Raw genomic sequence first — 16,642 nt, 5'->3', positions numbered from 1 at the left:
GTAACCGCAGCCATGGTCTCTGAGCTGATAGTCCATGCTGCTGCAAACGTCGTCGAACTGTTCGTGCAGATGGTTGTTGCCTTGCAACCGTCCCCATCTGTAGACTCGGGGATCGAGACGTGGCTGCACGATCCGATCTACATCTACATCCATACTCCGCAAGCCACCTGACGGTGTGTGGCGGAGGGTACCTTCAGTACCTCTATCGGTTCTCCCTTCTATTCCAGTCTCGTATTGTTCGTGGAAAGAAGGATTGTCGGTATGCCTCTGTGTGGGCTCTAATCTCTCTGATTTTATCCTCATGGTCTCTTCGCGAGATATACGTAGGAGGGAGCAATATACTGCTTGACTCTTCGGTGAAGGTATGTTCTCGAAACTTTGACAAAAGCCCGTACCGAGCTACTGAGCGTCTCTCCTGCAGAGTCTTCCACTGGAGTTTATCTATCATCTCCGTAACGCTTTCGCGATTACTAAATGATCCTGTAACGAAGCGCGCTGCTCTCCGTTGGATCTTCTCTATGTCTTGTATCAACCCTATCTGGTACGGATCCCACACTGCTGAGCAGTATTCAAGCAGTGGGCGAACAAGCGTACTGTAACCTACTAGCCGGCCGGTGTGGCCGTGCGGTTCTAAGCGCGTCAGTTTGGAACCGCGTGACCGCTACGGTCGCAGGTTCGAATCCTGCCTCGGGCATGGATGTGTGTGATGTCCTTAGGTTAGTTAGGTTTAAGTAGCTCTAAGTTCTAGGGGACTGATGACCTCAGTAGTTAAGTCCCATAGTGCTCAGAGCCATTTGAACCATTTGTAACCTACTTCCTTTGTTTTCGGATTGCATTTCCTTAGGATTCTTCCAATGAATCTCAGTCTGGCATCTGCTTTACCGACAATCAACATTATATGATCATTCCATTTTAAATCACTCCTAATGCGTACTCCCAGATAATTTATGGTATTAACTGCTTCCAGTTGCTGACCTGCTATTTTGTAGCTAAATGATAAAGGATCTATCTTTCTGTGTATTCGCAGCACATTACACTTGTCTACATTGAGATTCAGTTGCCATTCCCTGCACCATGCGTCAATTCGCTGCAGATCCTCCTGCATTTCAGTACAATTTTCCATTGTTACAACCTCTCGATACACCACAGCATCATCTGCAAAAAGCCTCAGTGAACTTCCGATGTCATCCACCAGGTCATTTATGTATATTGTGAATAGCAACGGTCCTATGACACTCCCCTGCGGCACACCTGAAATTACTCTTACGTCGGAAGACTTCTCTCCATTGAGAATAACACGCTGCGTCCTGTTATCTAGGAACTCCTCAATCCAATCACACAATTGGTCTGATAGTCCATATGCTCTTACTTTGTTCAATAAACGACTGTGGGGAACTGTATCGAACGCCTTGCGGAAGTCAAGAAACACGGCATCTACCTGTGAACCCGTGTCTATGGCCCTCTGAGTCTCGTGGACGAATAGCGCGAGCTGGGTTTCACATGATCGTCTTTTTCGAAACCCATGCTGATTCCTACAGAGTAGATTTCTTGTCTCCAGAAAAGTCATTATACTCGAACACAATACGTGTTCCAAAATTCTACAACTGATCGACGTTAGAGATATAGGTCTATAGTTCTGCACATCTGTTCGACGTCCCTTCTTGAAAACGGGGATGACCTGTGCCCTTTTCCAATCCTTTGGAACGCTACGCTCTTCTAGAGACCTACGGTACACCGCTGCAAGAAGGGGGGCAAGTTCCTTCGCGTACTCTGTGTAAAATTGAACTGGTATCCCATCAGGTCCAGAGGCCGTTACAGCCATGCGGATAAGATGCCTGCCATCTCGATTGCTAGTGATACGAGGCCGTTGGGATCGTGCACGGCGTTCCACGGCGTTACACGAGGCATCACACCAACGTTTCACCAGGCAACGTCGGTCAACTGCTGTTTGTGTATGAGAAATCGGTTGGAAACTATCCTCATGTCAGCACGTTGTAGGTGTCGCCGCCGGCGCCAACCTTGTGTGAATGCTCTGAAAAGCTAATTATTTGCAGATGACAGCATCTTCTTCCTGTCGGTTAAATTTCGCCCCTGTAGCACGTCATCTTCGTGGTGTAGCAATTTTAATGTCCAGTATTGGGTAAGATTGGTGTCTAATGTCTTATGGTTTTTATTTTGCACGTTGATGTTCCGGTTGCTAGGGGTCTATTTATCAATTTTAATTTTTTAATTGTAGTTCACTGTTGCTATTTAAGTTTACATGCATCATTTTCTCATTTGGAGATAGTAAGTGGAGTTGCGGACACTAGAAAGACGAGTGCCAAATGGAGAAAAAATGTTCAAATGTGTGTGAAATCTTATGGGCCGTAACTGCTAAGATCATCAGTCCCTAAGCTTACACACTACTTAACCTAAATTATCCTAAGGACAAACACACACAGAGATGCCCGAGGGAGGACTCGAACCATCGCCAAATGGAGAAATCGGAAGATTTGCGACATATTCTTCTGTTTGGGGTCAATAGAGGGGTGACAGCACTGGAGGCAGCAAGAAATATTTGCGCAGAATACGAGACAACGCTACTGCACAGCGCACGGCAAGAAAATTGTTTTCTCATTTTCATGAGGATCGTTTTGACTTTATTGACCCCTCATGTTCAGGAAGACCTTTAGTGTTTGATGAAGATAGTTTAAACGCAGTAACCCAGAATGATCCACGTCTGTGACCGGAGAAATGGCAACTGTGATGAACTGTGATCATTCCACCATTGTGCGACAACTGCATGCAACGGGGTAGGCTCAAAAATCGGGTCTAAGGGTACCGCACGCTCTAAGCCAAAATTTGCGGGTGGCCGTTTGTGCACCTCTGCTTGCTCGTCATCAACTGGTTCGTGAAAAACACCGACCATTCCTATTCTTTATCATTTCTAGTGACGAGAAATGATGCTTTTGTGCTCAATAAGGAAGAGAAATAAATGCTTCATTCCAAACAAAGCTGCAACTCCACATAGAAAGACCTGCGCGCATTCACAAATGAGAATGCTACGCATCTGGTGGAACAGCGACGGTGTGTTTTACAACAAATTGCTTCCCCGAGGTTTAACCATTACTGTTGACATTTACTGTCAACAACTGAGATACTTTGCAGCTGCAGTCCAAGAACAACGACCAGGGAGATTGCGTGAAGTGATGCTACTCCAAGATACCGCCCGACAGCATTCTGCGTGACAGACAAAAAATGCTGTACAGGAGCTGGGTTGGGAAGTCATTCCCCACCTACCTTATTCACCTGATCTTGCGCCCTCAGATGTTCACCTTTCCCGCTGTCTATCGAACAGCCTTAACGAATATCCTTTTGCGCTCCGAACATATACCGACGAGTTCTTCGTCTCAAAACCTCGTGACCTTCACAGCCGCGGAATCGAAACGACACCCTCCGTTGGCGGACCGTTGTACATAGTTAAGGAGACTATACCATTTACGACTAAAGAATCTGTTATATGTATTTGGTATGTTTAGTAAGTTTATGGGAAACAGCTACGAGTTTACACACCATCCTAATAATACTCTGGACATTTCAGTTACGATATTGATACTGTGAGTACCACCGAAGAGATGTTGTATAATTATAGTGAGTAGCCAAAAGTCATGGGAAGGTAATGAATGTATTCGGCGGATTTGTCTCAGGGTAGTCCCAGTAGAAATGCGTTTCTGACGCCCCACATCGAATTCGAGAGCGACTGACTCTCGGCACACCGTCGATCGCCCAGTATGGCTCCTCACAAGGGAACCTCCCCATCGCACCCCCCTCAGATTTAGTTATAAGTTGGCACAATGGGTAGGCCTTGAAAAACTGAACACAGATCAATCAAGAAAACAGGAAGAAGTTGTGTGGAACTATAAAAAAATAAGAAAAATATAAAAACTGAGTACACCATGCGCAACATAGGCAACATCAAGGATAGTGCAGGCCCAAGAGCACCGTGGTCCCGTGGTTAGCGTGAGTAGCTGCGGAATGAGAGGTCCTTGGTTCAAGTCTTCCCTCGGGTGAAAAGTTTACTTTTTTTATTATCGCAAAGTTATGATCTGTCCATTCGTTCATTGACGTCTCTGTTCACTGTAATAAGTTTAGTATCTATGTTTTGCGACCGCACCGCAAAACCGTGCGATTAGTAGACGAAAGGACGTGCCTCTCCAATGGGAACCGAAAACATTTGATTGCAAGGTCATAGGTCCACCGATTCCTCCACAGGAAAACACGTATGATATATTCTATACGATACTGGTGACGGCATGTGCGTCACATGACAGGAATATGTTGTCGACGCACGTAAGTTGTACACTTAGCGAATGGGTAAAAAGATTTTTTTACCTTGCCCGATTTAGGTTTTCTTGCGGATGTGATAATCACTGCCAAAAAAGTGATGACGGACAGATAATAATTGTCTGAAAATAAAAAATTAAAGTTTTCACTCGAGGGAAGACTAGAACCAAGGACCTTTCGTTTCACAGCAGCTCACGCTAACCACGGGACCACGGCTACCTTATGCCTACACTATCCTTGTTGTTGCATATCTTGCGCGTGGGCTACTCAGTTTGTATATTTTGCTTATTTTTTTCATAGTTCCACACAACTTCTTCCTGTTTTCTTGATTGATCTGTGTTCAGTTTTTCAAGGCCTATCCACTGTGCCAACATATAACTAAATCTGAGGGGGGTGCGATGGGGATGTTCCCTTGTCAGATCTGTCGTGATGTGCGCTCGTGAAACACATGTGGTCGCGCTGTAAGTGTTTGGAAACTCTGTCCGCGTTACACAGAATATCCACTACAGACGCTGTTAGTCTCGGAATAAAGCCTTGCGTGTAAGGAAAATGTGTTGTGTTGACAGTCCATAACCTGAGACGGTAAGGAATTGTTAATTTGATAATGGTGGATAGCATGGGGAGTTAAAAATTGTAGAGGGAGGCCAAGAGATGAATACAGTAAGTATGTACAAATGGAAGTAGGTTGCAGTAGTTACGCAGAGATGTAGAAACTTGCACAGTGTGAAATAGTGTGGAGAGCTGCGTTCAAAACTGTCTCTGGGTTGAAGGCGATGACGACAGCATAGAACACGTTACTAATTATTTGCCCACGTAGGAATCGCCAAGTCAATGTTTGTTATATCGTGTGTTAAAAAAAAATGGTTCAAATAGCTCTGAGTACTATGGGACTTAACATCTGTGGTCATCAGTCCCCTAGAACTTAGGGCTACTTAAACCTAACTAACCTACTGACATCAAACACATCCATGCCGTAGGCAGGATTCGAACATGCGACCGTAGCGGTCGCGCGGTTCCAGACTGAAGCGCCTAGAACCGCTCGGCCACCCCGGCCGGCGGTGTGTTAACTGTACGAAGTTCAAGTATCATGTAGGTTGTTTACCTTGCGCAAAATTGTTGACAACCTAAACGGCACTTTTACTTCGTACTTTACACGTTGTGAACACTAATGGTCATACTAAGACTCCGGTACGGCATGCCCGAAGCTATTTTTACGTCTTCAGATTTCTCTCAGCTTTAAAAATAACAAGCTGTGTCGTATTTTCTACGAACTTTTACGCTTAAGTTATATTTTGAAAGAAGCTGGTGTCTTTTTGCAAGCAGAGGAGAGACTTATAATTTTGTGAAATCTCGTCAATGTTTTTGGAACACCCTGCAAAGGCTGCATTTACAATCTGTGCAACACTGGGCCGTACCTGTGGCGTCGGTCCTACCAGGGGAAATTTTATGACATTTAACCGGCAAAAGCAGCATTTTATAGTATTTTCCAATTAAATAACGTAGCAATTAAGGCTTATCATTTAATTTTACAAGATTTCCTATATATTTTATGGTTTAATGAACCTATAGGTTTTTAAAAAAATTAACAGAACCTGAAATCACTAAGGTTTTCAACACTTCTTTTAATACCGCTATGAACAACTTTACTTGTAAAAAATATTTTAAGACTCATGTCAGCGTAAAAATCACTATTACGATTTTAAAAATAGTGTATTGTAACTATAACAAAAAATGTTAGGCAATGCAAGATATTTACTTATTGCTTTGTGCCTGTACTTCATATTTGTGCCTGTACTTTATACTAATGAAGGTTCTTACAATATCTTCATAGCTTAGTTCTCTTGAAAGTTAAATGAACTTTACACTAGTTTTAGTGTTCGTAAGTACTTGTGCCAGTGGTCATTTGTTTGATGTGAATGTTCACTCAGTTCATGCCAGCAGTCCAATGCAGAATTCAGTCTGATATGTCCATATCAAATAATTACGTACACATCATTTGCAATAATAAGTGGGCCAGCACCACAGTATATAAATAACAAGGGAATCCAGCAATGATTCGCGGTTGGTAAATATGTTGGGAATTGGATTTAAGATTTCAACTCATCCTCACCTCTCTCTTTGTTCATTTCCTCCTTCCGCCTCTTCATATCCATTTCCTGCCCCCCCCCCCCCCCCCCCCCGCGCCCGTCCATCACCTTTTCCATCCTCTCTCTTTCATTCAGCATTGTTTAAAGTTACTACAAACGAAACCCTGACTGGAAGTTGTTGCCGCTTAAAATGAATAAGAAAATAACACAGATGTGACATTAAGTCATGTAGAAACAGGTGATCATTACAATAATAACCTGTACCACTGCGTCAGGCTGACGGCGTCGCAACGGTAAAAGTCAAATATCAAATTGCTCATGTTACGCGTTTCGGAAATTCTCAATCATGAGTTATACATGAGCGACTGGTGAAGGTAGATATGACGCTTCAAGTTGTGGGTAAAACAAACATTCGCAGACTAGTCTGCTTCTGAATATCGGATGATGGCTAATTTCGAAACGCGTCATATGAGCAATATAGTCACTCCTTGGCTTTTACCGATGCTGAACTATTGATAGAATGAGAAAATGATTGGTATCATACTGGAATACGAGATATTAGAGAGATTTCTCCAGATCCTAGATCTGGGAGGATAGTAGTTTCAATGGTAGTCCGCAGTAGTATTCTATTCATACGCCAATAAGCCATAAAAGCTACTTTCCTATTTTCTGTTAAAACGAACCGCTAGGAGGAAAACAAAACAGCAACCTTTGTCGTGTATACAATTTTTGTTTATAATTGTTTATGAACACGAAGATGCAACTGAGAGAAATCATATGCCTTATGATGTAATTGCGCTGCTACCGTTATCATCGGGTTTGTAGTTACAGGTTTTCCTTGGTAACAGGCTTTGATACACACCTAGCTTGTCATGCAATTCCTTTCTGTACTTTGTGTCTGTTCCTACTATTCCTATATACCTCCCTGTTCATGTCATGAAGTTCTATTTTCTATCCTGCCAAAGATCTTACAAGTGTCACTTTTGCCGCTTAAATTATTCGTAATTCTTCGATAATCCACACTTCACATCCATTTAGCAGCGAAGTTTCAGTCATAGTATTGTCGAATAAGGAGCGTTCTGTTAATTTACAGTTTGTTTTCAGAATCATCGTCTTTAGGTCATTAGTCTAAGAGATATGTCGGTTCACGTAGATGGATGTGTGGACTTGCTCAATACGTTATTCTCTGTTATGAATTAGTGAGAATCCAGACAAAGTGTACACTCCCTCCTCCCACCGACCCCGCCCTAGGACGCTGAAGTTTGATTGTACTTGCGCGCGCAGTACACACAGAAAGTCATCAATGGAGTAGAAAGAGTTGGCCACCAATAAATCCTTTAGGCTTCTCTTAAACTGAATTTCATTGGTTGTTATGCTTTTTATGGCTGCTGGCAAGTTATTGAAACCCAGAGAAGTCTAAAGGATTTATTGGTGGCCAACTCCTTCTACTCCATTGATGAATTTCCCAGTACAACCAACTGATTTCTCTCTCTCTGTGTGTGTGTTTGTGTGTGTGTGTGTGTGTGTGTGTGTGTGTGTGTGTGTGCGTGCGTGTGCGTGTGTGCGTGTGCGTGTGTGCCGGCCGGAGTGGCCGAGCGGTTAAAGGCGCTACAGTCTGGAACCGCACGACCGCTACGGTCGCAGGTTCGAATCCTGCCTCGGGCATGGATGTGTGCGATGTCCTTAGGTTAGTTAGGTTTAAGTAGTTCTAAGTTCTAGGGGACTGATGACTTCAGATGAGTCCCATAGTGCTCAGAGCCATTTGAACCATTTTTTTTGTTTGTGTGTGTGTGTGTGTTTAAGTACAATCTAACTTCTGCACCATTTCAGTGCAGTAATGTGTTCACTGTAAGTAAGTACTATAGTAGTTCTATTACATGTTTATTACCTTATAAACAAAAAAACCTTTTTTTTATTTTAAATTCAGTGCATTAGTGTTTGTAAAATGATTCTTCCATATAGTGTTCATTTAAAAAACGACGATCATTCCACTTGGGACCTGAGTTGTAAATATTTGTCATGTATTATTGTTTTTCTGACATGTTCTGCGTCCTGGAGGACCTCCTAGCTACGGATCAAATGTGATGAAAGTAAATCTAATCTACTCTAATCTAGGGGCTCCTGGCAGCCCAGTCACCTAGCTACCCAGGCTGCAGATCATTAGCATATAAGAAGGGGACTAAATCAATTACTCGTCAGAATTAAAATAATGACTTCATTTAAATGTTTTATGGGCGAGCCTAGATGCCGGTCCCGATACCGTGTTATATTGACTGAAGGCATGCAGAGCATTGTGGCGGCCACCTGCAGTGATCGCCCGCAGTGTTTCTCGCAGTACGGGGGTAGAGGGCGCGCACCTGCCGCGGAGTTGACTCCGCACAGCTCGGTGGCCAGCTGTGCCCGCAGCCAGTGGCGCAGGCCCCAGGCGAGGTTCACGCGGAAGCTGCCCATTACGCAAGCCAGAACAATGAGCTCACTCACCGACGCCGCAATCATCGCAATGGCCGCTCATTTTACCATCACCGCCGGCCGTGCCGTCCGTTGACCCACACAGCCGCGCACCGGCCCGAGCCAGCCGCGCCTGGCTCCCAAAACATGCGCGCCGACGTGACGGGACGTGCGCCGACTGGCGAGCTGGCAGTTGGCGCCAGCAAGTGGATGATTGTCGCCACAAGTGGCGCTGCCCGCAAATAGACCGGCCCCGCAGGAGGCGCCGCAACACTCCCCCCTCACTACAGCCCTATGACGCTGCTCGCAGGCGACACAGCTGATCTACGCATAACATACACCACTGGCCATTAAAATTGCCACACCACGAAGATGACGTGCTACAGACGGGAAATTTAACCGACGGGAAGAAGCTGTGATATGCAAATGATTAGCGTTTCAGAGCATTCACACGAGGTTGGCGCCGGTGGCGACACCTAATACGTGCTGACATGAGGAAAGTTTCCAACCGATTTGTCGTACACAAACAGCAGTTGACCGGCGTTGCATAGTGAAACTTTGTTGTGATGCCTCGTGTAAGGAGGAGAAATGCGTACCATCAAGTACCCGACTTTCAAAAAATGTCGGATTGTAGCCTATCGCGATTGCGGTTTATCGTATCGCGACATTGCTGCTCGCGTTGGTCGCGATCCAATGACTGTTAGCAGAATATGGAATCGGTGGGTTCAGGACGGTAATACAGAACGCCGTGCTGGATCCCAACGGCCTCGTATCACTAGCAGTCGAGATGACAGGCATCTTATCCGCATGGCTGTAACGGATCGTGCAGCCACGTCTCGATCCCTGAGTCAACAGATGGGGACGTTTGCAAGACAACAACCATCTGCACGAACAGTTCGACGACGTTTGCAGCAGCATGGACTATCAGCTCGGAGACCCTGGCTGCGGTTACCCTTGACGCTGCATCACAGTGAGGAGCGCCTGCGATGGTGTTCTCAACGACGAACCTGGGTGTCCAATGGGAAAACGTCATTTTTACGGATGAATCCAGGTTCTGTTTACAGTATCATGATGGTCGCATCCGTGTTTGGCGACATCGCGGTGAACGCACAATGGAAGCGTGTATTCGTCATCGCCATACTGGCGTATCACCCGGCGTGATGGTATGGGGTGCCATTGGTTACACGTCTCCGTCACCTCTTGTTCGCATTGACGGCACTTTGAACAGTGGGCGTTACATTTCAGATGTGTTACGACCCCTGGCTCTACCCTTCATTCGATGCCTGCGAAAACCTACGTTTCAGCAGAGTAATGCACGACCGCATGTTGCAGGTCCTGTACGGGCCTTTCTAGTAACAGAAAATGTCCCACTACTGCCCTGGCCAGCACATTCTCCGATGTTTCACCAATTGAAAATGTCTGGTCGGTGGTGGCCGAGCAACTGGCTCGTCACAATACGCCAGTCACTACTCTTGATGAACTCTGGTATCGTGTTGAAGCTGCATGGGCAGCTGTACCTGTACACTCCATCCAAGCTCTGACTCGATGCCCAGCGTATAAAGTTATGCACCAAAAGTTTAACGTATTCTCAGAATCACTATGCGACGTTTACGAGTATCACGTTAACAAACATTGCCAGAAATGAAGGAAGTGAGTGATATGTGACAAAAAATGAAACGAGCGTGTGGCATTGTTGGCCGGGAGAACCCAACCGAGGAAGTTGGCCGCGGAGTCGACGCCACACTGGGCGATTTGCGTGCCAGTGATGAGGATAGAATGATGGTGAGGACAACATAACACCCAGTCCACGAGCGGAGAAAATCTCCTACCAACCGCATAGAAGGCAAGCACGTTGCCACTCAGCTAAACAGGCGGACGATATGTGACAACTCCTAGGACTGAGCAGTGTTGGAACACTACACCTCTGAATCCGTAATTAGGCATTTGACCACTTTTTTCCCCGAAACTTTACTGCAGATAAAACTGTGTGCCTGACCGAGACTCTAACTCAAGGTTTCTGTGAGGGTAGAAAATTAGAAGATAAGATAATGGCGGAAGTAAAGCTGTGAGCACGAGAAGTGAGCCGTGCTTGTGTAGCTCAGTCAGGTAGAGCACTTGTCCGGGGAAGACAAACGTCCCGACTTCGAGCCTCGGTCCGGCACACAGTTTTAATCTGCCAGGAAGTTTCGTATCAGCGCACGCTCCGCTGCAGAGTGAAAATTTCATTCTGTACTTTTTTCAGTAACTATTCATTTAGTTATATATGTCTGCTTTTAAAGTACACCGTTCAGAACATTTTCAACAGATGTAAAAAAAAATATGAATGAAACCAGAAATTATGTCGGAACAACTGAACCACTAAACGTCACGGGGGCTAAGCGTTGTTGAAATGAATGCGCGAGTCAGCGCATATCATCATCATCATCATCATCATCATCATCAATATTTAAGACTGATTATGCCTTTCAGCGTTTAGTCTGGAGCATAGTCCCCCTTATAAAATTCCTCCATGATCCCCTATTCAGTGCTAACATTGGTACCTCTTCTGATGTTAAGCCTACTGCTTCAAAATCATTCTTAACCGAATCCAGGTACCTTCTCCTCGGTCTGCCCCCACTCCTCCTACCCTCTACTGCTGAACCCCTCAGTCTCTTGGGTAACCTTGCTTCTCCCATGCATATAACATGACCCCACCATCTAAGCCTGTTCGCCCTGACTTCTACATCTATAGAATTCATTCCCAGTTTTTCTTTGATTTCCTCATTGTGGACACCCTCCTGCCATTGTTCCCATCTACTAGTACCTGCAATCATCCTAGCTACTTTCATATCCGTAACCTCAACCTTATTGATAAGGTAAACTGAATCCACCCATCTTTCGCTCCCATACAACAAAGTTGATCGAAAGATTGAACGGTGCACAGATAACTTAGTCTTGGTACTAACTTCCTTCTCGCAGAAGAGAGTAGATCGTAGCTGAGCGCTCACTGCATTAGCTTTGCTACACCTTGCTTCCAGTTCTTTCACTATGTTGCCATCCTGTGAGGATATGCATTTGAAACCGTCCACCTGTTCTAACTTTGTTCCTCGTATTTGACACTCAATCCGTTTATATCTCTTTCCCACTGACATTACTTTCATTTTGGAGATGCTAATCTTCATACAATAGTCCTTATATTTCTGATCTAACTCTGAAATATTACTTTGCAAACTTTCCATCGAATCTGCCATCACAACTAAGTCATCCGCAGTCAGCGCATCTTCCGATCCAAATTTAATTTCTGGATTTAATCAAAAGAACGTGTAGATTCATATTCCAATTTCTCTCTCACTAACTGTCACCTCCAAGAACTAATTTCCTGAAATTGCGAAGTCACATAAAAACGAAGTTCACCGGCTCTTTCGTTTGCTTGTGTGTGCGCTTTTAGGGTGCCGAATAGCCAAGTACAGCGCCGTGGAAAGCCGTTGGCGGTAAACACGGTTGCCATGGAAACTGGGTCGCAAGGCTGGAAAAGCACAGCCTTTAGGTGCGTGGCTTCCCGGGCGTTAAACGCTGCTGACATGTTTATCGGTGCAATTAGGCGTGGCCCACGTCCGCAACGGTTGATTACCCGGTGTAGGCGGAGGAGGAGCAAGGAGAGGAGCAGCAGCGGGAACTTCTCGGAGGTACACTCTTCGCTGGATGAGCGCCGTAAAACATGGTATCACTTACAACAAATTCGATAACACTATTACGCGTAATAAACTAGAGTTGGTACGTACTACGGAAACTTTAATCTACGTATTTATAGATTGAGTGATTAACGTTCTGTTACCCGCAGCACAACAGAATTTTGCTTCACGTTCTTATATGACGTGTGTTCAAAAAGTATTTGAAATTTTCATTTTTTGGAAATAATTTTATTTATTCGTCTACATTAATAGTATCTCCTTCAAAATAGTTCTCATTAGATACGCTAAAGCTTCTTTCGATCCCCGAAAGACTTCTGGCACTCTATATTAGCAATAGTACTGAGCTTTTTAAGCAATGCGCTCTTAATCTCTTTATGCTTGTAAAACGATGACCCTTCACGGATCTGTTTATTTTTTGGAAACAGGAAAAAGTCACACGGGACCATATCTGGCGAATATGGAGGCTGGGGCGTCATTAAAGTATTGGTTTTCACCAGAACTTGACGAACAAGCAATGAATCAAATACACTATCGTGGTGCAAAAGCCATGAATTATTTCGCTAGAAATCCGGGTGCTTTTTCAGCACTAAACGATCTTTTTTCAGTTTTGGCGATCCACAATGCATCCACTGATACTATTGGGCCTTACTTTCGACGTCATACCTGTACACCCACGTTTCGTCACCTATTATAACACACTTTAGTAGTTCTGGCTCGTTGCTGACTTCATTTAGCAACTCCTCAGCAACTTCAATTCGCCCCGTTTTTTTCTCGAAATTCAGCACCTTTGGCACAAATTTTGCTGTCACACGTTTCATATCCATGACATGCGAAAAGATTACATGGCATGAGCCAGCTGATATACCAACACCATCAGTAGCTTCTCTGACTGTGTTTCGGCGGTCGTTCATAATCATTTCTTTCACTTTTCCCACGTTTCCATTGGTATTTTACGTGCGGGGGCGACCAGAACGATCGACATGGAGTGGTTCCCATTTCGGAACAAATGGGAGGGAATTAGCAGTTCCCGATATTTGCCTTAACCTTGGTCGGAACCGGTCGCTGGCACATTTTTAATTTGTTTCTGGGACAATGTGGCGACGTGTGTGTGTGTGTGTGTGTGTGTGTGTCGCTCTCATAAAGTAATAAATCTCCGGAAACACACACACACACACACACACACACACACACACACACACACACACACAGAGAGAGAGAGAGAGAGAGAGAGAGAGAGAGAGAGAGAGAGAGAGAGAGAGAGAGACGCATGATCGTATTACGTTTTTGTGTGTGAAGTTCTCTCGCAATGGATGTAATCTACCAGCTCATGTATTATCAGTGCCAATAAAAATTTTCGCCCCAGCAGTTTGAATAGAACTATGGCACACTGCGCGGTAAGTAATATTTATAGAGGCTAGAGTCAATTATATGCCGGCCCTGCCTGACAGCAGCACAAAAGCTCGGCGCAATTTATCATATTGGAGAGCCCGGCCCGTCGACAGCGCATGCGGCTTGTTGTGAAACGAGGAATACGACCTCGCGCGCTCCGGTGATCGCGCCTCGGAGTAACAGGATACCGCGGGTTTTGTTGGTGCCGACCAACTGGGGGCTTCCAATCTCGCCTTCACCTCTGCAGGTGCTACGTTTCAACCAGCCTCCTGTGTAAAGCCAACCTCATCTCTGCAGACGCACTGTGGGCGCCAGCGTATTGGCTGGATCTGAATCCTACCAAGCGATCGTACGACATCCTCCAAGAATTCGTGCAGATAGTGCCCCAAAATGCCGATACCTGCAATTTGTAACAACCTATGCGAGCGTATCAATCGCGCGAAACAATGTCTCTCACACACATGAAAATAATGCTACATCAACATACACTCACCAGACAAAAATTTCAGGAAGGAGCAATGGGTACTCCACAAATTACATTAGAAGTGTAACAGAGCCAAACACTCGGCGAAGTAAGGAACCAGAAAAAGAAATGTCGGGTACGGCCTTTCTGCCATACATTCCCAGAGTGACGGACAGAATCGGCCGTATATTCCGCAAACACGGCGTAAAGACGATTTTCAAACCGACAAGGAAGATCAAAGAGTGTCTTAGATCGGCGAAGGAGAAAAGAGACCCACTTGCAATGTCGGGAATATACCGTATACCTTGCACATGCGGATAAGTTTATGTCGGAATGACTGGACGATCCATTAACACCAGGATCAAAGAGCATAAGCGACATTGCAGGTTGGGGCAGGTGGAGAAATCGGCCGTGGCAGAGCACGCACTGAATGAGACCGACCACGTAATAAAATTCGCCGACACGGAAGTTCTGTCTGTAGAGAAGCACTATCACACGCGCTTGTTCAGAGAAGCTGTAGAAATCCAAAAACATGCGAACAGTTTCAACAAGAAAGAGGAAAGCCTTAAGGTAAACGGATCCTGGCTTCCCGTACTGCAGCGAACGACCGTCGCAGGTAGCAAGAGGAGAAACGCACCGGAAATGACCGCGGAGAAGCCTTCGGACGTTGGCGCGCCAGGTACACATAGTCTGCGGCCGCGAGCTCGGCTCCAGTTCACCACCGGCAATGGAGGGTGAAGCTTTGACAATGCCAGCCACTCGTGCTGTAAAATCACTAGATGAACGTCGGCCGAAGAACCCGAGACAGAAGCCAATAGGCAGTTTGTCAACAAGTGGCCACGAAAGCATTAACAATTTTGTAAATCGATAAATGTTATTTAGGTGTGCAGACGAACAAATTACAACAATTTCCGAAAAAAAATAGTTGCCGTATTGAAGGGAAAGAACTTCACAAGTTCAGCAAGTCAATAACGCGTTCGTCCACATCTGGCACTAACGCAACCAATTATCCGGCTTGGCATTAATTGACTGAGTTGTCGCATGCCGTCCTGAGGGATATCGTGCCAATTTCTGTCCAATTGGTGCGTTAGATCGTCAAAATTCCTATCTGGTTAGAGGGCCCTGCTCATAATTGTCCAAACGTTGTCAGCAGAGGAGACATCCGCGACCTCCCTGGCCAAGATAGGGTTTGGTAAGCATGAAGAGAGCTTACATTTCAGCCAACTGATGACCGCCTGCACGCCGCGAGTTTCTACTGCTTATCTTCGTCTTTGCCAAACCTGTCTTGGCCAATAAGGGTGCTGGATCTCTCATCGATTGAGAACGTTTGGGATTCGGGATTTCGACGATCTAACGCGCTAACTAGACAGAATTTTTCACGACATCAATCAGGGGGACATCCACCAATCAATCAAGCTTATCATTTGCTATCACACCATCTTCTTCCTGTCTGTAGCACGTCATCTTCGTGGTGTAGCAATTTTAATGGCCAGTAGTGTACGTCTTCATCGGACTATTCCTTCTAGATAGTCAATTTTTTTTTTCACTCAGCGTATAGTCGTTCTGGAGTGTCAGTAGCGTACGGCAGAAAGACAGTGGCGTTCGAGGTGGATTTCCTGGACAGGATTTGATGACTGTGAGACGGCCAGAAGGCGGGGCTCCCGGAAGCGTGTTAGCGGCGGCGGTGCCTGGGGCTGCGGCCGGGAGATTGCCATTACGGCCAGCACCTGCTCCCCACTGCTGCGCTCTGCCATTTTCGCCGTTTATCGAAATTCACAGCCGGCTGAGCGAGAGAACTGGTTAGCGGCGCCTGTGCGACCAGCTGCCAGACACCACGGGCACGGTCAAGGGCCGGTTCTTAGTATGTTAAAATAATTGGTTGGCAAATAGCGTTGCCATAGTAACTAACGAATTAGCTGAAATTTATTCTCTTTCAAATAGTCACCACATGAAACTATTATAGTTAATCTACCCGGGAGACGACAAACTCGACAACTTTTGCCTGTTGTTGATATCGATACTGGCACGATACTCCAAGACCGCGTCAAAATCTCTACAGTAGCTCCTGAAACCAGCCCGTACATACGAACAGAAGCGAGCAGCGGGACTTCAGTTTCTATATGTGAAGAGATAAAATTTAATAAAATATTTTTATTTGGTTACTAAAACGTCACTAAAACTTACATTTTATATTTACATGCAGTAATATTTTTCTATTAAGCTTTTGATAATGGTGAATGCAACGTATGTTCTAATGACGA

The 16,642-nt window shown here is 45.2% G+C and overlaps 1 protein-coding gene across 3 annotated transcripts in view; it reads right to left on the bottom strand.

Annotated features, from left to right (window-relative positions):
- Positions 1-16,642, bottom strand: part of LOC126167629 (protein yippee-like 2) — a 685,352-nt gene that overhangs the window by 251,581 nt on the left and 417,129 nt on the right. The window contains exon 1 of one of the 3 annotated variants that reach the window (XM_049920492.1): positions 8,892-9,023. The exons of the other annotated variants lie outside the window; for them this stretch is intronic. The gene's annotated coding sequence lies outside the window, so the exon portion shown is untranslated. Of the gene's footprint in view, positions 1-8,891; positions 9,024-16,642 lie in introns of those variants that run through there. 3 annotated transcript variants of the gene reach the window in all.

The sequence above is a fragment of the Schistocerca cancellata genome, chromosome 1, assembly GCF_023864275.1.
Source record: "Schistocerca cancellata isolate TAMUIC-IGC-003103 chromosome 1, iqSchCanc2.1, whole genome shotgun sequence".
In the NCBI taxonomy this organism is placed as follows: Eukaryota; Metazoa; Arthropoda; class Insecta; order Orthoptera; family Acrididae; genus Schistocerca; species Schistocerca cancellata.
This window is presented reverse-complemented; position numbering and strand designations above follow the sequence as displayed.